Source organism: Myotis nattereri, assembly GCF_964212035.1.
Source record: "Myotis nattereri genome assembly, chromosome: 1".
NCBI lineage: Eukaryota > Metazoa > Chordata > Mammalia > Chiroptera > Vespertilionidae > Myotis > Myotis nattereri.
This window is the reverse complement of record NC_138075.1, coordinates 67,238,385-67,259,279: the sequence shown is the minus strand read 5'-3', so window position 1 is coordinate 67,259,279 and position 20,895 is coordinate 67,238,385. Positions and strand designations below refer to the sequence as shown.

General features: G+C 44.2%; 1 protein-coding gene and 1 pseudogene across 2 annotated transcripts in view; both read right to left on the bottom strand.

Annotated features, from left to right (window-relative positions):
- INO80 (INO80 complex ATPase subunit) overlaps positions 1 to 4,616 on the bottom strand; it is a 156,631-nt gene extending 152,015 nt beyond the window's left edge. The window contains exon 1 of the mRNA XM_081112971.1: positions 4,225 to 4,616. The gene's annotated coding sequence lies outside the window, so the exon portion shown is untranslated. The remainder of the gene's footprint in view (positions 1 to 4,224) is intronic.
- An 8,755-nt stretch (positions 4,617 to 13,371) lies between these two features.
- Positions 13,372 to 17,249, bottom strand: LOC308520078 (U3 small nucleolar RNA-associated protein 14 homolog A-like; annotated as a pseudogene). The gene is made up of 2 exons: positions 15,802 to 17,249; positions 13,372 to 13,437 (listed from the first exon to the last, which is right to left on the bottom strand). The product of its transcript is annotated as a U3 small nucleolar RNA-associated protein 14 homolog A-like (transcript).
- Positions 17,250 to 20,895: the final 3,646 nt, after the last annotated feature.

Genomic DNA, 20,895 nt, shown 5'->3' with positions numbered 1-20,895 from the left:
GCACCCGCCTCCCAACAACCTTTCCCAGATGCCACTTGTCTGTAAAGTATGGAACTTCCATAGGGTAGCCCCCGTGCCCAGCAGAGCAGTCATGCAGGACAGGTATATTGAGGGAAGGGCAAATCCTAGACTGGCCCCGTGTGAATGCTCTGAGAACAGAGGGGAACTGCATAGCTCTAGTGATGATTTATTTTTTTTCTTTTATTTATTTTTAATTGTTTTATTGCTTAAAGTATTACAAAGAGTAAAATATAAAAATTAAAAAAAACTAAATGTATATCACAGCACAGGGGTGGGGACGGTCTGCAGGGGGTCAATGGGGGAAAACGGTACATATGTAATACTTTCAACAATAAAGAATTATTTAAAAATAAATAAAAATAGCCAAAACCGGTTTGGCTCAGTGGATAGAGCGTCGGCCTGAGGACTGAAAGGTCCCAGGTTCGATTCCAGTCAAGGGCATGTACCTGGGTTGTGGGCACATCCCCAGTGGGAGATGTGCAGGAGGCAACTGATCGATGTTTCTCTCTCATCGATGTTTCTGACTCTCTATCTCTCTCCCTTCCTCTCTGTAAAAAATCAATAAAATATATTAAAATAAATAAAAAATAAATAAATAAATATAATGTATATCATAGCCTTTTGAAAAAATATATTTGGGCAATCACAGCCTTTGGAATGTTAATTTCTTCGAAGATGAAAATAAACTATCATTCATCAATATACTGTTTTATAGTTAATACTAGAGGCCCGGCACACGAAATTCGTGTGCGGGTATGGTCCCTAGGCCTGGCCTTCGATCAGGGCCATCTTCCCCAGCTGCCTGCAGGTGGCCCTGCTCCCCACCGCCACCCACCCCCGGTTCCCTGTTCGCCATCAGGTGATCAGTGCCTGAGGGCCAGGGGAAGGGACCAAGAGGTGGTCAGTGCATGTCACAGTGACTGGTCCAGTGGTTGTTCTCGTCATTCTGCCATTAGGGTCAATTTTATTACCCTTTTATTATATAGGATGTCATTTAATCTCAGAAGTGAAAATTATTATCCCGATTTTACAAATAAGGAGAACTGAAACTCAGAAAAAGTTCCGTTACTTACCCAGTGGCAAGCAGAACTCAAACTCAAGTCTTTTTATCTCCCAACCCAATGTCTTTCCATTATACTACCAGGTTTTTCCTTAAACTATCACTTGATCTCACTGTAAGAAGTCTCGGTCACGTTCTTGTGAACAAGTATTTAAGAATCAACAATCCTTCTTCTTATTATGGAAACCACTGGTTTCCCCATATGAAATAACTTATTTACATGTGCAGGACTCTTTAGGACAGAGACTCTAAAACTGTAAGTCTTGCCCTAGCCAATGTGGCTAAGAGGTAGAGTGTCAGCCCATGCAATGAAGGATCAAGGGTTCAATTCCCGGTCAAGAACACACACCAAGGTTGCAGGTTCAATCCCAGCCCCAGTAGCATGCTTGAGTATGGGAGGCAACTAATCAATGTGTCCTTTGGTGAGGATTAACAACAAACAAATAAACTATGAATCTTAAACTATGGGTGCATAAATTTGGATGGAAGAAATTTACATCCTTTTCATTAACCTATAGCTGAAATTAGCATTTCCTTCAATTCTGAATGTAGGCAGTACACCACAGCAGTATTAGCAGGACTATCACTAGTTGTTATTTAATTCAATAAAAGCAAATGTCTTGCATCATAAATTTAAATATTTGAACTATATACATTTAAAAGTCATATTCTGAGAAGAGGTTCACAGGCTTCTTTAGACTGCAAAGGAGTCCAGGGCACATAAAAATATGTAAGAATCCTGCTTGCTCTAGAGACCATTACAAAGGCTGTCAATCCTTGATAGTGAAAGTTTATAAAGGCATGTCATAGTTTACTCACTGTCCTCTAGTCCCTTAAAAATGTGAATAGCTTTTAGTCCCAATTATTTTTTTATATTTAAGTTGTCAACTACATTTAGTATTACTGATTTCCAACTTCTAACCTAACATATATGGAAATCTCTTATGTACTTACTAAACACAGGCATTAAGCTTCTTTGTGACCAACTTTTCAATCCTAAGCAAGCCTACTGTATCATTAGCAAGTGAATCCAATGCTTCTCCACGTGAATTTCTGACTTAATTAATGTACAGCCATGGTCTAAATATTTGTGTCCCATCCCAGGTTCACATATCCCCAAGTTAATGGTACCAGGAGGTAGGATCAGAGCCCTCACGATTAGGATAAGTGCCCATAAAATGTGTTTAAGATTAGCAGCCATGTGCTCACCCTCTGCATGCTGCAGCCTATCATATCAAAGTTCTTATACTTAAGATGCAACTTTGAAACTTGTCATCAATTTCACTTATCTTCCTACAGAAACTCAAAGTTTCCTATTAACTCTATTTCATTTGCCCTCTCTAAAATTCACTGCATCCCTGTATTTATGTTTTGTGTGAACTTGTATGTTGACATGTTAAATCCCTAAGCCAGTTTTAACCTTCTTGTGGGCAGAAGGTGTCTAGCAGTCCTTTCCTTGATCTACGTCTACTCAAGTAACCAGTCAAAAGCTGTTATGATACCTTCCCTCAGAAGTAATAGGACAAACTCTCATTAAGTGAAATTATATCACCAGTTTATGGTCTGTCACATTTCCACCTTTGATGCACTCAAAATGTTTTTATTAGTCATAAACTTTTCTAATCACATTTGTGCTGTTAACAATTATTTCCTATCAAAAGACTCATCTTTGAAACTTGGTTTGGATTCTTTTGAAATAAAAATGTAGAGGAAAAGAACACAGTAAACTAAATAATGGGATTTAATCCTTAAAAACAAATTAATTTTAGAATCTAGTAGGTATCCAACTTTTACCATATATAATAACCTCAAACTGTCATTTTATATGAAATACTTGTATATTTCAGGCACAAAACACAATCTGAATGAAATATTATTTGGCAATAAAAAGGAACAAAATTTAATACACACTACAACACAGATGAACTTTGAAAACATGTTAAGTGAAGGAAGCCAGTCACAAAAGTACACATGTGTGATTCCGTTTATACAAAATACCCAGAATAGGCAAATCTACAAAGACAGAAAATAGATTAGCTGCTAGTGGCTGTGGCAAGGAGGAATGAAGAGTGACTGCTAAAGGGGCTTCTTCTCGGTGTGATGAATCTGACAGTGGTGATAGCTGTACAACTCCACAAGTATACGAAAAATCACGGAACTGTACACTTTGAAAGGGTGGGTTTCTAGATATGTAAAGTATATGTCAACAAAGCTGTTACTTTAAAAAATGAATTAAAAGCCACCCCGCTAGTAAACCACCATGAAAATTTCCTTGTGGGAAAGGAAATCATAGAAGTCGCTGATGAGCTGGTGACCAGTTCTGTTAGCGAGGTCAACCCCCTAATTCTCACTCTTACCAACAAGCACAGGAACATGAAACTAGGTAGTGTTTCAATCAAAAGAATTCGGTACAGTTGGCTATTAACTAAAACACTGGGTGCCTTCTGAGGCTCTATCACTCCCAAACTGTAGGGGGCTTCTACCCTCGGTGATTACGGAAGTGGCAGTTCTCATCAGCAAGCTCAAGACGGAATGTCAAATAGGATGACATTTGCCTAAACACCCTAAGAAAGCCGACAAGATTAGGAGTGTCACCTACACACTCCCTAAATCGGCACGTGCTAGGCTGCCCCCACCTAACACCCACCAGCAGCGTGCACCACAGACCCGTACTCCAACTTACTCCCAGAAATTGACACACTCCCAAGCCCTGAGGTCTCGATTGCTGTGGATAGGGATAACCCTCACGGGGTTCCCACTCGAACCCAACCAGCCCTCGCCCTGCCCCACCCCACCCCCAACCCACACACGTGTTAGCCCGACACCGCCCCACCGGGTCCCACGTGCACCTGGTCTAACACACTCCCCACATGTGGGCGCCCCACGGGCTTCCTCGGCCGGCTGAGGTCACCGCGTGACCCCAGATCTCCAGAGGTCTGAGAGGGAAAGAACAAGGCCCAGGTCCCTGAGGTCCCAACCCTGCGGAGTGTTCACACCCATCCTGCCCATTAAGCCCAACAAATCCGAGGGCCGGGGGCGACGGCCCCTTTAAGACGCGGCCCAGTCGTCGCCCGCAGAGAGGGGCGCAACGGGGCCTACACGACCCCCAACTCCGTTCGCCCGCCCACGTCTAGTCGCCTCACCTCGGGCCGCCGGGCCCCGCCGCCGCGGCGGCGGCGGAGGGGGGGCGGGGTGCGGGCGGGGTCCGGAGGGGGGGGTCGCCCCGCCGACGGTGGAGCCGCGGTTCGCTCTCTGAGGCCGCAGGACGGTGACTGCGTTGGGCGTGGACGCTCCTAGCCCGCTCCCTCGGCGGCTCCTGGGACCCCAAGATGGCGGCGGCGCTGAGGCGGCTGCGGGCGCTGGGCCGGCGGCGGCGGCGGCCACTTTCACTCACTGAGAGGAGCGGAGCAGGGACACGGGGAGCCATGGCGGGGGGGAGGAGAGGCGCCATAGCCAGGCCAGAACAATCGAGCCGCTACTCAGCTGGCTTACCCCTACCCCGCCCACGCTCACTGCTCATCGCCGGCCCGTGCCTTCCGCAGTGCCGCTGCTCACGGCCTCGAGCAGCTCGCACCCCGCCGCTGCCGCCTGACGCCCCGCGTGGACCGGGGTTCGGGGGGAGACCCTGATCCATGCCATCTGAGTGCAGATTGGTCGGGGCTGGGACTGGCGAAGATTGCCGAAAGGCGGCGGGGAGGAGGAGAAGGATGTCGTCGCTGGAGTGAGCAAGCAGATCTCGCGGGAGTAAATGTCGCGAGACTTCTCCAGGCCTGCAACCGCTGAAGAAAGGTTACTTTTCCCGGAAGTAACGTCAATCGTAACGGCCCGGGATCCTGGGAATATTCGTTCCCGCAGGCAGGAGAGAAAGAGGGGGCTTGTGATGAGTGTGTTAAGGGTTACGGAACACTGAGAAGATCCGTTTGAAAGGATAGGTTCGGGTGATATTTTAACCTGTTTCTGGCCCCTTGGGGCAGGGTTTGACCTCGTCCGGGAAGTGCCCGCTGTGTAGAGCACTCTCACACAGTAGTTTGGGTCTCTAGGCTCAGACCAAGACCGCCATCCTGTGACATATAGGCTGTGACATAGATGTCTAAGTGAGAGTTTAGGATTCAGGGACTTGGGAACACACAGACCTGTCGCTCAATGAGCCTCTGAAAAAAGGAATAATTGATTTGTCTGTACCGTCTCCATAGTGTTAGACCCATGCTACCAATGTTTACTAAACTCAGTTACCAGGATCTGTCATGAGGAGGGCCTGCTGTATATATAGCCTAAACGCAGCTAAGAATTCGAAATTGCCGAAAGTTAACGATGCTATTTCAGTTCCTTCGGGTCTCGAGCTTTTTAATTCATTTCAACCTGGCCCTTAGTATCTCAGCAGAACAGCATTTGCTTAAGGTCATTAAGTAGACTTAACTGCGCTAAATTCACTGGACTTAAAAAGTTAACTTTGCTCCAAGGCAAAATACTATCCTTTGTGTAAGAAAGAAGGGAGCATAAGAAAACATCTGCTCATTGATGCAAAAGAAACACAAGAATAAACCATAAATTAAAATGACTGATTTCCTAATGGAAGGGTAGGGGGAAGGGGGAGGAATTGGGAACAAGGTAGAGGGTTGATGAGGGATTGGTAAAGATTTTTGTATTGGACTGAATCTTAAAATCATAGTTAATGTTTCATATACCTTCCAAAATGAGCTCCTGCAACCAAGTAGGATAATATATGAGTAACAGTGAGCTGTCCGTTTGGAGTATAGACCAAAGGGAAAGAGTAAAAGGAAAAAAATAAGTTAGGGACCAAATTGTAGTTTTTTTCAAGTTCAAATGTAAGTTGTTTTCGTTTCCTGTTATTGTGCTAACAAATTAACACAACAAGTGGCTTAAAAATAATTTATTATCTTAGAGTTCTGTAGGTCAGAAGCTTAATACTAGTCTCACTGGACTAAAATCCAGGTGTTGGCAGGGCTCTGGGTAAGAATTTAGCTCCTTTTCTAGCTTCCAAAGGCTGCTCTGGTTTCTGGCTTCCATCTTCCATCTTTAATGGAAGGTTTGGTCCATCTCACATATCTGACCAATCTTACCTTTTAAGGATCATTGTAAAACAAACAAAAGGTTTGTTTTTAAGGACCCTTGCAATTACATCAGGCCCACCCAGATAATCCAGGAAAATCTCCCCATTTTAAAATCAAGTGATTAGCAATCTTAAGTCCACCTGCAACCTGACTTTCCCTTTGCCTTGAAACTTAACATACTCACAGGTCCTATTGATACCCTTGGAGGTGGGAGTAGAAAGGCACTATTCTACTCTCCACATCTGTCATAGAACTTCTGGCATACAACTCATTACATCTTTGATGTATAACTTCCATGCTAAAATCCAGTTTTTTCCAATCTCTAATACAGTCATGAATTCATTTTTTAAAAAGATTTTTAATAGATTTTTAGAGAGGAAGGGAGATGGGGAGAGAAACACCGATATGAAAGTGAAACATGGATCTGTGGGTGCCTCCTGCATGCCCCCCGCCCCACCCACCCACCCCCCAATCAGGAATTGAGCCCACAACCCAGGCAGATGCCCTGACCAGGACTTGAAACCAGCAACCTTTCAGTGCATGGGATGACGCCCAGCCAACACCTGCCAGGGCCAGTCTTGCATTCTTGATTTAAAATCTTTGTACACAAAAGAAAACACACACACACACACAAATCTTTGTAAATTCTTTGCCTTAGAACAGTGATTTTTCAACCAGCGCACTGCAATAATTTTTAAAACATGCAATACCTGACTATTTAATCAGAGGTACTGACCTCTTTTCCCTTAGTTTGTAAAAAAAAAAAAAAAAAAAAAAAAAAATGGTAACAGCCAACACAATAGCCATCCAGTGTGAATGAATCAAAATTATACCTTTTTTTGTCAAATCAGCAAAAAATATATATTTTGGTGTGTCACAGAATTTTAGTAAATAGTTTGTGTGTGCCATGAGCTGAAAAACATTGAAAATTGCTGCCTTAGAGATTTAGTAGATCATATAAGATTTAACCCACAATTTCTTTGTAGTTTGGATTTAAATTGGGATTTGTTTCCCAGAAATATCTTGATTTTATTTTACAGTTCATTGTAACATATTCTGTTTTCTATCCAAAAAGAGGAGTCACTTGGGCTTTATTTAACTATTGTTCACAATCATTCCATATAACATATTTAATTTTATTTATTTTTTTTATATTTTATTGATTTTTTACGGAGAGGAAGAGAGAGAGACAGAATCAGAAACATCAATGAGAGAGAATCACCGATCAGCTGCCTCCTGCACATCTCCTACTGGGGATGTGCCTGCAACCCAGGTACATGCCCTTGACCGGAATCGAACCTAGACCTTTCAGTCCGCAGGCTGACGCTCTATCCACTGAGCCAAACCAGTTTCGGCAACATATTTAATTTTAATGTTTAAAGTGCAGGACAAAACAAAACAATATTATTTAATGATCATTTTGAGGAAACTTTGTGTGGTTTACTTAGGTTATATACATTATTTTTTAAAACTAAATACCACAAATGTGGGGGTAGACCCAAAACTGAATACAAGCACTAAGGAATGAACAATATTATAAATAAGTAAGACAGCTACTCTGCAGGAGTGCAGAAGAAAATAACTCACCCAAGTAACTAAGGGAAATAATAACTTGGCTGGATCCCTAAAAATAAAACCAACTGATCTGTACATAAATGCCCTGATCCACATACTAAGTGTTTGGGGGAGTCATGGGGAGATGTAAGCAATTTGAAACCACTTATGTGTGTGCTGGTTAAAATACATTGTAGATCATGAGCTGGGTTTCTCATTGTTGGAGAAAAAAAGTTTTTAAGGAAAGGGGGAAAGCTAAAATGAAGCCTAAGGTGTTGGACTGGAATCTGGTTTATTCTTGTATGTGCCCTAACCAGGGATCAAACCCACAACCTTGACATATTGGGATCACATACTACTGAGTACCTGGTCAGGGCCTTGTTTTTTTTTTTTTTATTAATAAAACATTACAAATATAGTTGACGCTGCCTATATAGCCCTTTTGTATCCCATTTCCCCTTTTTCCTTACTCCCAGAGGTAACCACTGTCCTGAATTTATTATTAGCAATATCCTTCCATGTTTTGTACATCCATAAAAACTACACCACACATATCTATCTTCACTTGCTCTTTTCAGTCAACATTATGATTTTGAGACTTATTCATGTTATTGTGTATATAATTTATTTTATATTTTTAAATTTGGAGGGTGGCTTCAGATTCACAAAATTGGATTAATCATAATCTTTAGTTCATTACATATCAGAGGTCTGTCAATGGCTCCTTTTTTATTAAGCTTACTTTTAATATTGTAATAAGCACTTGCAAACTCATTATAAAAAACAACATCTAAGTCCTGGACAATAAGTTGTGTTTAACCATAAAACATCCCAAAATTCCACCTCCTGCCTCCTGCCTCGCTCTGGGAAAACAATCTTTGTGATCATGGTATCTCCCCTACCAGGTAAGTATGGAATTTGAACTTTTATTTATTACTTAAATATGTTTTTATTAATTTTTTTTAGACATGGAGAGAGAGAGAGAGAGAGAGAGAAACATCAATGTGAAAAAGACAAATCAATTGGTTGCCTCCTGCATACACCCCAACTGGGGCCTAGAAAGGAGCCTGCAACTGAAGTATGTGCTCTTGACCGGAATCGAACCCCAGGACCCTTCAGTCTGCTGGCCAACTCTTCTATCCACTGAGCCAAACCAGCCTGGGCAGAGTTTGTACTTTTAAAAGTAGCTTTATTGGTATATAACTCACATACCAAAAATCCACCTATTTAAAAGTATATAATTAAGTTGTTTTTAGTTGTGCAAATCACCATTATCTAATTTTAGAACATTTTCATCATTCCAAAAAGAAACACCCATATTCATTAGCTTCACTCCCCATTCCCAACCCACCTCCACCTCAAATCTTTCTCTAGATATTATTTCATTAATTTTTAATGTAGTATAAGAGTATTTTGTTTATGACACAGCTTGTTTATCCATTATCCCACTGATGGACATTTGGGTTATTTTCCAGGTTTTGCAGTTATGACTAGCGTTTTGAATAGTCTTGTATCTGCATTCTCATATATGTATTATATACATAATAGTAGCCTTATAGAATAATGGGTATGCAAGTGGTCAAGTACAGAAAATAATTAACACTACTTGGGAACTATATTCTGAAGTAGTTGTGCAAATTTATACTCTCGCCAGCAATAAAAAAAAGAGATCCTATGGATTAATTGCTTTCCAAAATTTCATAATGATCACTTACTAGTACAATGTTGAATATCTCTTCAAATGTTTATTGACCATTTATGTTGCTCTTCTGTAATATTGTTTTTCATGCCTTTTGCCTGTGTTTGTGTTGGTTTTGTGTGTGTGTGATTTTCTAATTGATTTGCAAGTGTTCTTAATTTATTCTTTTCAAAATTTTTATTAATCCTCACCCAAGGATGTTTTTTCTATTGATTTTTTTTTTTTTTTTTTTTTTTTTTAGAGAGAATAGAAGGGGGAGGGAGGAAGGACAAGAGAGAGAGAGAGAGAGAGAGAGAGAGAGAGAGAGAGAGATCAGTTGTTTGCTTCCCATGAGAGCCCTGACTGAACCTGCAACTCAGGTCCCTGCCCTTGACAGGAAATCGAACCTGAGACCCTTTGGTGTGTGAGCCGAAGCTATAACCACCAAACGCACCGGCCAGGGTTTAATTTATTGTTGATACAAATCTTTGCTAAGTTTGTCTATTGAGAATATCTTCCCCCAGTTTGTTAGTTATCTTTTCACTTTAGTGTTCTTTTAAAAGAAAAAAAAATTCTAATAATCAAATTTATCAATATTTTCTTCTATATTAAATGTTTTTAGTATTTTCCTTAAGATATTTTTCTCTATACCATCTCTTTAAAAAAATCCATCAATATTTTGTTACTAAGAGCTTTAATAATTTTAACATTTAGATATTTAATCCAATTGGCATTTTAAAATATGTTGTAAAGTAAGAATCCAATTACATCTTTTTCCACATAGAGATCCATTTTTTCCAAATCCATTTATTGAACAGCTGGTCCTTCCTTTCCCACTGCTCTGACATGCGATTTGTTTTTTACTAAAGTTCTACAGTGTGATGGTCTGTTTCTGGACTCTATTCTATTCCACTGGTCAATTTGAGTCTCCCTGTGCCAATGCTGCATTGTCTTAATTACCACAATTTCCAAATAAATTCTGATTTCTGGTAGGCAAGTCCCTTTCCCTTCTTCAGAAATGTTTGACTATTTTTGGTCCTTTACTCTTCCATTTAAATTTTAGTATCATCTTATAAATTTTAATGGAAAATATGATTGGTATTTTAATTGTTTCTCATTGAATCCATGATCAAATGAAAGGGAATTGATGCTCCATGACATTTACTAGTAATCTTCCTATCTAGATCCTTTTTACTACCACTTAATAACATTTTGTGGTTTTTCCTATACAGTATAGAAACCTTAGACCATTTTTGTTAGATTTATTCCTAATTACTTCATATTCTCAGATATTATTTCTGTTATATATCAATAAACAAATTGTAAGATTTGTCTTATCTTCTATGATGTACAGCTCTCTAATGTAGCTGCTGAAGTTTCTCCGAGGTTTATTACAATGACTCAAATTGTTAAATCATAGGAATCGAATCTGGGAACCTTCAGTCCACAGGCTGACACTGCCCACTGAGCCAAACTGGCTAGGGCAATAATAATAATAATAATAATAATAATTTTATATATATAAATAATAATAATAATTTTATATATATAATCTCTTCTTTCTGGATGACAAATCGGAACCTCAAGAATATTAAGCCCAGGGTGAGGGCATGAGCGGGAGAAGGGGGGACAATGCGGGGGGATAAGGCCACATATGTAATACCTTAATAAAGAAAGAAAAAAAAACATCAAACCATTAAAAAAATGCAAAAAAAAAAAAAAAAAAAAGAATATTAAGCCCAGCCCAGCCGGCATGGCTCAGTGGTTGAGAGTCGAACCAGGAGGTCACGGTTTGATTCCTGGTCAGGGTACACGCCCGGGTTGTGGGCTCGATCCCCAATAGGGGGTGTACAGGAGGCAGCTGATCAATGATTCTCTCTCATCATTGATGTTTCTCCCTCTCTCTCCCTCCCCCTTCCTCTCTGAAATCAATAAAAATATATTTTAAAAATATATATTAAGCCCACAATCACAAATCCAGTCATCAGTAAATCCAAGCCTTGACTCAAATTCTCTGAATGTTTATTCCATGTTCTTTCCACTATATCACAATGCCGGGGTCCAACCCCAGCAGATCCAGGGGTTCCCAAAGGCGTAGACGGAGTCGGCGAAGAAGGAATGACACGGAGACAGCATTCAGTTGATCAGCAGCCTAGCCAGGATCTCCAGCCAAGTTCTGGTCTCGATCTCCAGAGAGGTTCTGCTTAGGATCTCCAGCCAGGTTCTGTGTCCATGGTCTCTTGCTAGGTTCTCTAGCCAGGTTCTCCAGGTTCTCCAGCCAGGTTCTGTAGCCATGTTCCCTCGCTAGGTTCTCCAGCCAGGTTCTGTCCAGGTTCTCCAGCCAAGTTCAGTCACCAGGTTCTAGTCAGGTTCTCTTGCCAATTTCTGTAGTCAGGTTCAGTCCAGGATCTTTTGCCATGTTCTCTCCAGCGAAGTTCTTCTGTCTGTAGGTTCTGTGTAGGTGCTGTCTTCTTTCTGTCTCCTAAGTTCTGTGTCTTGCTGTCTTATTACATCTGTATTTATACCAGTTGATTCAATCCTATCAATCTCTATTACAAAGGTTAGGGCGTTTCTTATCTCCATTCCAGGGAGTAAAGATTATGTAGTTTAAGCATGATTGTTCATAGTTAAAGTGATTAATTACCCGCCTGGCACTTAGTTGAGGGGTTTTATTCCCTCCCTAACTTCAGGGGAAAATTCCTACCTGGGGAAACAACCTTTCTCAGAGAGGTGACCTTGGTTAAAACACACAGCGCTAAGGGGAGAAAACATATTAAGAACAGTATGCTATATATGCCAGGTCCCTTGAAACAGCAAGGATGGACCGGCTCCCGGCATCACAATACTTGAAAGAAAATTAGAGCATCTTGATGAAGAGTTCTGAAGCACAACTTGAGGATTTTTAACTCCTTGGAGCATGCTGGAATTTAAAACATAGTAGGTAAAATAGGCAAAGTACAAAGAAAATAAATTAGACATATTCAGTGGTAATGACAGCAGATCCTTTTAAGTTGGAGTAAGAAGCCTGGCAAGGAGGGTGTAATAAAGATAAATTTATCCATGAGTGTATAAAGCATGGCCCACAGCCCAGCCAGCCTGGCTCAGTGGCTGAGTATCGACCTGGGAACCAGGTTCAAATCCCAGTCAGGGCACATGCCTGGGGTTGCAGGCTCGATCTTCAGGGGCGGGGGAGGGGGGGCATGCAGGAGGCTACTGATCAGTAATTCCCTCTCATCATTGATGTTTCTCTCTCCCTCTCCTTCCTCTCTGAAATCAATAAAACATATTTTTAAAAATAAAAATAAAACATGGTCTACACAAGGTTTTAAAATAGTTTTACATGTTTAGCTTCTTTTCTCCATTGTGGTTATTTTATAATAGAGAAGATGTGACAAAGAGTAACATTGTTATGAGGAGGCATTTAAATATTTTTAGAAAAATAATTTTGAATATTGCCTTAGAGGTAGGTGCAGTGAATACCTCTGATGCTGCTAATATCTTACATGTGGTTTGAGCTTTCCTATACCTAATCTGAAGTGGAAGGCCTCAGTGTCTAACTTGAAGGTGGAAGAATATGGTTGTTTAGGGCTGGGGAGGATTGAGCTAGAGGAGCTAATAGCTAAAGGGTATGGAGTCTCCTTTTGAGGTGATAAAATGTTCCAAAAATTGATGGTGGTGATAGTTGCACATATCTGTGAACATAATGAAACTATTGAACTAACACTTTTTAAAAAATATATATTTTATTGGTTTTTTACAGAGAGGAAGGGAGAGAGACAGAGAGCCAGAAACATAGATGAGAGAGAAACATCGATCAGATGCCTCCTGCACACTCCCCTCTGGGCATGTGCCCGCAACCAAGGTACATGCCCTTGACCAGAATCGAACCTGGGACCCTTGAGTCCGCAGGCCGACACTCTATCCACTGAGCCAAACTGGTTAGGACTGAACTAACACTTTCAATAGGTGACTCGCATGGTTGTGAATTATATCACGATAAATCTATATGGAGCTCCAGTCGCGCAATCGGTTAGCACGCGGTACTTATAAATCTATAAAAAAAGAAAAAGAACTTGAAGACCAAATCTCGCTAGCACTCTCTTTTTTTTCCTAGATAATGCTAAAACAACAACAACAAAAACCTCTAAAGGTCTGGAGGTTTTCTTAAATTAATCTGATAGTGGATATGTTCACCTTTTAGCTGTTCGGGATAACCCCCAGTATGGTTATCACTGAAATCCAATAGAAAGTGATAATAGGATAGCCCAGATGTCAATTCTAGCCCAAATCTAAAGGTCCTGTCAGGCTGGGAGAGTGTCCTTCAGTTGGTCCCTAGCAACCCTGCGTGTTTGTACGTGTCCCACAGCCTATCTTAATTTAACTTCATACTCCATAAGTCTGGCCCATACCTGGGTAGATGTTGGGGACAGAATGAATAACTACTCACCCATCTCTCCTCTTTGCAAATGCTGTATGCCTGGGGAATGTTGTGTGTCAGATCCATCAAAGGGGAGGCGCCAGCTTGACTTCATGCCAGTGCTAGAAGGAGCATAACTAGAAGGCTAGAGCTGAATGATGCACAATGGACTCTGGAGGAGATGAGGGGTTCCTTGTCTAGTTTAAAAGCAAGAGACAAACCCAAGCACAGGCTCTAGGTTGTTTCTACCACCGGCCCATTTTCTTTCCCTCTGTCAGCAGAGGAGTGGGCAGGGTGTTGAAGAGTTTCTATGTGCTTGTTCCCCCTTGACATGTGCTCAAGGCAAGTCTCAAGACCGCCTACTCCAAGAGGACCAAACCCAGCTAGCCCTTAACAGGTTCACTCTGTCTATGAAAAGCGTGGAACATTCAGGCAGTTTTCCAGCATCCTCTCTACCATCAAGTCTTAAAATCCTCTCTGGTTTTCATGCTCTTCCCTCCCCTAGAAAGAGAGGGCAGTGCCAAGTCCTACCTTTACCTGGGGAGACAGCTTGTTCCACTTTAGTCAACAACACACTTTTTTTTTTTTTAATATTTCAAGAGAAATGATTTTAAATATAATAGATTTTAAGTATAATAATGGTACATGCAATAAACATTAATATTTCAAGAAAAACGATTTTAATATAATAGATTTTAAGTATAATAATGTTACATGCAATAAAGATTAATATTTCAAGGAAAAAAAGATTTTATTTTATTTAATTGGTACATTTATTAAAAATATAGACTAATGGTCCTGTGCTTAAATGTTGTTGTGGATGTGTGCTGGCTTCCATAAAACAACTAGTCATAAGGAGCTCTTCAACATATACTAGTACACTCCTGACAGAAGTAAAAAGGTCACTAGAAATGACTGACAAGGCAGGGCCACAGTAGACATAATCCCCTTATATAATTAATTGCTAGAAAATGGAGTTTAACATTATTTACAACTAGAGGCCCGGTGCACGAAATTTGTGCACTGGGGGGTGGGGTTCCCTCAGCCCAGCCTGCCCCTCTCACAGTCCAGGAGTCCTCAGTGGATGTCCTGCTGATGATGGCCACAGTCTGGCAGCAGAGGCTCGGAGCAGGCATCCTGTGTGTGTGTGCCTCCGAACTGAGGGCATTGTCTCAGAAACTCAACAAGGACAACCATCAGTGCAGGAAGCAAAACGTGGGTTCAGCGAGGACTATTTTGTCTGTCCAGAGAGAGGGACCCGCTGGGGAAGAAGAGGAGCCCTTGTTGCTGCAGAGGCTGGAGAGAGCACAGACTCTGGAGGAGCTAGAGGAACTGAGCAAAGAAGGATGGTTTCAAAATGAGGAGCTTTCCATTAGAAGGGCAGCAGTTGGAGAGGAATAATCAGCCTAATGGTCCCAAGAAGAAAACGAAGGAACAAATGATTGACCTACAGAACATCCTAACCACAAATCACCTTCCATGAAGTCCTTGGCTGTCCCCACGATAGAGGAATCGGAAGATGAACAGGAGAGAGAGCAAAGGCAAATGATAAAGGAAGCTTTTGCTGGTGATGATGTCATCAGGGATTTCTTGAAAGAGGAGAAACTGTGGAGGCGAGTAAGCCGAAGGATGTGGACCTGACTCTGCCTGGCTGGGGCCAGGGGGCGGTGTGGGCCTGAAGCCCAGTGCCAAGAAGAGACGCCAGTTTCTCATTGAAGCACCTGAAGGTCCTCCAAGAAAAGACAAGACTTTACCAAATGTGATTATCAATGAGAAGTGAAATATCCACACAGCAGCTCACCAGGTGCGGGTGCTTCCATATCCATTTACCCACCATCAACAATTTGAGAGGACCATCCAGACCCTATAGGATCTGCACACACACACACACACACACACACACACACACACAGTGCCTGCTCTGAGCCTCCAATGTGGCTGGGGGCAGGCCCCCAGCGGACACACACACACACACACACACACACACACACACACACACAGTGGGTCCCTCTCTCTGGACAGACAAAATAGTCCTCGCTGAACCCACGTCTTGCTTCCTGCACTGATGGTTGTCCTTGTTGAGTTTCTGAGACAATGCCCTCAGTTCGGAAGCAACTCCTGGGTGCTAGAATCTTTTGTTTCTTGTCTGCCCACTGGCTTGGCATCCTGGTTGAGCCCGGAATTTTTCCTAAGCGATCGTCTTTCCTCAAATTCTTTCAACAAAATTTCTTCCTCACTTTCAGAAGCCTCGTTGGCCATGGGCTCTGGAAGTTGTTCAGGGTCCTTCTGGATTTTTGAGTCACCAGAGTGATTCCTGACCATCCAGGGGTTCAGTCCATCTGCAGTCATGTGTGCCTCATTCACCGCATCAGGGACAAGGAGATCACCCTCTGCTTCCTCACCTCCCTCCTCTTCCTCACTCTCAGAGGCCACCTGGACTTTCTGCATCAGTTCTTTCTTCCTGGCCAACTGATCCTGCATAGCCTGGCAAGCCTCCAGGTCATATTTGGCCATAATTGCCTTTGACTTTGCCCATTTTCCACTGTTCTGGTGCTTAAGGCTCATTCACTCCATCATTCTGGCCTTTTCGAGTTTTTCCAGTTCCTCCAGCACAGCCGCAGGATTGGTCTTCCGCAGCTTCTCAAACTCTTTTAGGGCTTTCTTGGCCTTTCCTTTCTTCAGAACTCTGCGATACTTTTTGCTTTTGATTTTCTTCTCTCTTTGAGCCCTGGCCTCATAGTAAGACTGCAGGGCTCGGGCCCTCTGAAGCTCTGCTCGGCCCATCTTAGCCTCTTCCAGGCTCATGGCTTTGAGAGAGGCCTTTTCCACAGGAGTCAGTAAAGGGTCTGTCACTGGCTGCTTGTTCTTACAAAGGAGGTTAAACATCTCCTTTTCCAGGGGTGTTCTTGCCTCCCAGCCATTGAGCACATGCTCAATGCGAGCGACGGCTGACTGCTCCTTCATCAGGGGGGAAACCAGCTGTTCTGCTTGTCGGTTCTTCTAAACGATGGGATCCCATTTGGAGAGTGTCTGTGAGGTTTTATTGAATGCCACTTCTCTGTGGATCCGCTCAACGTCTTCTTTGTTGAGGGATAGCTCCACAGTCTTCTTTGATTTGACTCTATTCAGTTGCTTTTTCACAGTGGCCAATGAGGATGAAGTTTTAAAGGGCTCAAGCAGATCTGAAAGGACCAGCCTTTCTCCTGATCCTTCAGAACTGACCATGAATTCTGACACCTTCAGACTAGCCTCAGATCTCTCAGCCAATTTCTGCCTATTCTTTCCATCAAGGGACCTGATTGCTTCCAGAAGCTTTTGATGCTTTCACTCTCCACTACCGCCCCCCTCATCTTCACTGGTGCTCGAGGGGTAATCATTTGGCAAATATTCTAGTTCTTCCTGTTCCCTTAGAGCCAGAAGGCTCTTCGCAGCGCAAACCCCGCTCATCTCAGCCATCTGTCCCTCACATGGACCAGGAGCAGAAGCTAAAAGCTTTTTTAATTGATTCTTTTAGAAAAAGAGAGGGAGGGACGGAAGGAGGGAGAGAGAGAGAGAGAGAGAGAGAGAGAGAGAGAGAGAGAGAGAGAGAGAAACTTCGATTTGTTGTTCCACTTATTTATGCATTCATTGGTTGATTCTTGTATGTGCCCTGACCTGGGATTGAACCTGCAAAGAATAGATGAAACAAGAATGATGAAATTATCATGCTGATAATTCTGCAACTGTGTTTATGAGTACCTGGGGTTCATTATATTATTTTCTGTATTTTTAAGTTAAAAATTTTGTATCGAAAAATTTTTTTTTTAAGGAAAAAATCTATTATCTTTCAGCACATTCTTAGTTGTAATCAGGCATGATCTTAGAAACTCAGTCTTCACTCAACCCAGAGTGATGAAACTAATCCACCCTTGCCTGGAGGAAAAGCCGTAGGACTGCCAACTTGATGAGTGGATAAGGGGATAATCCAGGTTCCAAACAGTGTTGTTTCGGTGGAAAGTGTCCATGGGTGACTTTCTGTGCTATGAGTCAGGACATATTAGAGTTTAACTCTGGCAGTTTGTCCCCATTCTAACCAGAAATGCTACTGAGTCTGGGTTTTAGCCCATTTTCCTACTACACATATTGGCTTCAACCATTTATATTTTCTCTCTGGCTGTGGGTGGCTCAGTGGAATCCCTTTTGTTAATACCATCAAGCAGTGGTTAGACGCCTGGTATGTAAGGGAGAAGAGCAAGCTGAAGAATGAAGGTAAACCCAAATACACACCCACAGCCCTTTGGAAAAGTCTGGGAGGCTTACAAGTTTAAGACATTTAAAGTTTTCTCTGTCTAACCATAAGCTGGCTACTAAGATAACTTAGAGCAGTGGTTCTCAACCTGTGGGTCGTGACCCCTTTGGTGGGCGAACGACCCTTTCACAGGGGTCGCCTAAGACCATCCTGCATATCAGATATGTACATTACGATTCATAACAGTAGCAACATTACAGTTATGAAGTAGCAACGAAAATAATTTTATGGTTGGGTCACAACATGAGGAGCTGTATTTAAAGGTCCAGAAGGTTGAGAACCACTGACTTAGAGGAAATGTCAGGCAGACACTAAGATTGTTTCTATGCCTTGGATATTGTGAATGAGCATGGGAATGCAGTTATCTCATTAAGATCCTGTTTTCATTTTCTTCAGATCATATGGTAGTTCTATTTTTAATTTTTTGAGAAACCATCATACTGTTTTCCATAGTGGCTGCACCAATTTACTTTCCCACCAAAAGTGTACAAGGGTTCCCTTTTTTCTACATCTTCTGTGACACTTGCTATTTCTTATCCTATATAATAAAAGCCTAATATGCTAAGTGTCTGGTCACCCAGTTGGCCATTCAACCAATCAAAGTGTAATATGCAAATGATATGCTAAGGTAGCTCAACTGCTCTCTATGATGTGCACTGACCACCAGGGGGCAGATGCTCCGACTGGCAGGTTAGCTTCCTGCTAGGGTCCGGATGATTAGGGCTGAGCAAGATGGGCTGGACATGCACTGGAGCCCTTCCGTGATCTGTCCCTGGCTGGCCAACCTCCCATGTCCCTCCCAGGCCCCAATCGTGCACTGGTGGGGTCCCTCGGCCTGGCCTGTGCCTTCTCGCAATCTGGGACCCCTCGGGGGATGTAGGAGAGCCAGCTTTGGCCCAACGGCAGAACAACCAGTCACTATGCTGCGCACTGACCAATGCAGGAGCTGCCCCATGGTGGTCAGTATGCTCCCACAGGGGGCACGCCACTCAGCCAGAAGCTGGGCTCATAGCTGGTGAGCACAGCGGCAGTGGTGGGAGCCTCTCCTGCTTCCACAGCAGCACTAAGGATGTCCAACTGACAGCTTAGCACCACTTCCCATGGATAGTGGGCCTAAGCCATCAGTCGGACATCCCCTGAGGGCTCCCAGACTGTGAGAGGGCATGAATTTCATACGGGGTTAAGGGACCCACCCCCTGAGTGCATGAATTTCACGCACCAGGCCTCTAGTCTACACTAATAAAAGAGAAAAATGGTAATTGGCGTACAACGCTACCCTTTTCATTGGCTAATCAGGGCTATATGCAAATTAACTGCCAACAAGATGGCGGTTAATTTGCATATGTAGGCACAATGCAGGGAGGCGAAAGGGAAAGCAGGAAGAAGACCCCTGCCACTGACAGTGATCGGAAACCCAGGGAGGAGCTAAGAGCTGGGGGGCAGGGCAAAGGCGGCCCTGGGGCCGCCTTTGCCCTGCCCCCCAGCCATGATAAGAGAATCAGGTGCCTTTGCCGCCCTGGCCAGTGATAGCAGAAAGTAGGGGTGGAGACAGCGATGGGAGCTGGGCACGGTAGAAGCTGGCAGTCCCAGGAGCTAGGGGTCCCTTGCCTGGGCCTAAAGCGAAGCCCACGATCGCGGGGCCGCTGCAGCTGCAGGTCCCCGCTGCCCGGGCCGGATGCCTAGGCCAGAGGCGTTAGGCCTGGGCAGGGGCGGAGCCTGCAACTGTGGGGAGCTGGGGGTCCCCTGCCCAGGCCTGACACCTCTGCCGGAGGCCTCAGGCCTGGTCAAGGGGCCAATCCAGTGATTGGTGATCGGAGGGTGATGAGGGTCAACTCCTCTGGCCGAGGCATCAGGCCTGGGCGGGGGGCTGGGGGTCCCCTGCCCAGGCCTGATGCCTGGGCCAGAGGCGTCAGGCTTGGGCGGCGGGTGGAGCAAGCGATCAGAGGGAGATGGTGGTCCCCTGCCCAGGCATGATACCTGGGCCAGAGGCCTCAGGCCTGGGCGGGGGCCAGAGCCAGTGATCGGGGGGAGATGGGGGTCCCCTGTCCAAGCCTGACACCTCTGCCGGAGGCCTCAAGCCTGGGCAAGGGGCCGATCCTGCGATTGGAGGGTGATGGGGGTCAACGCCTGAGGGCTCCCAGTATGTGAGAGGGGGCAGGCTGGGCTGAGGGACACTCACACACACACACACACACACACACACACACACACCCAGTGCACGAATTTCATGCACCAGGCCCCTAGTTTATATATAAAAAGCCAGTTACCAGAACACCATAACGACCGGAATGACCAGTCTCTATGACACCCACTGCGGCCAGTGAACCAGCCCAAATGGGGGTGGGGCCAGCGGCCAACTTCTTGCAGCCCCTCCCCCAAGCTGGCCCCGCCCCTAGTTGCCCCTCCACCCCAATAGGGGGCGGGGCCAGTCGGCCAACTTCCTGCAGCCCCTCCCCCTTGACACCAGCCCAGATCAGCTCCCTCACTCCCATCAGGGGCAGGGCCAGCTGGCCAATGGCCTGTGGCCCCTCCTTCTGGCTGACCCCACCCCTGATGGGCCCCCACCACTCCAATCAGCCTTGGTCCCTCCCCCCAGCCAGCTCCACCCCTGATCGACACCCCCCCAACCCCAGTAGGGGGTGGGGCTTGCTGGTCAATTGCCTGTGGCCCCTCCCTCCAGCTGGCCTGGCCCTGATCAGACCCTGATCGGGGCGGGCTGGCCAGCCAACCTCCCACTGTCTCCTCCTCCCGACAGGCCCCGCCTCGATCCACCCCGATTGGGGCCAGGCCAGCCAGACCCCACCC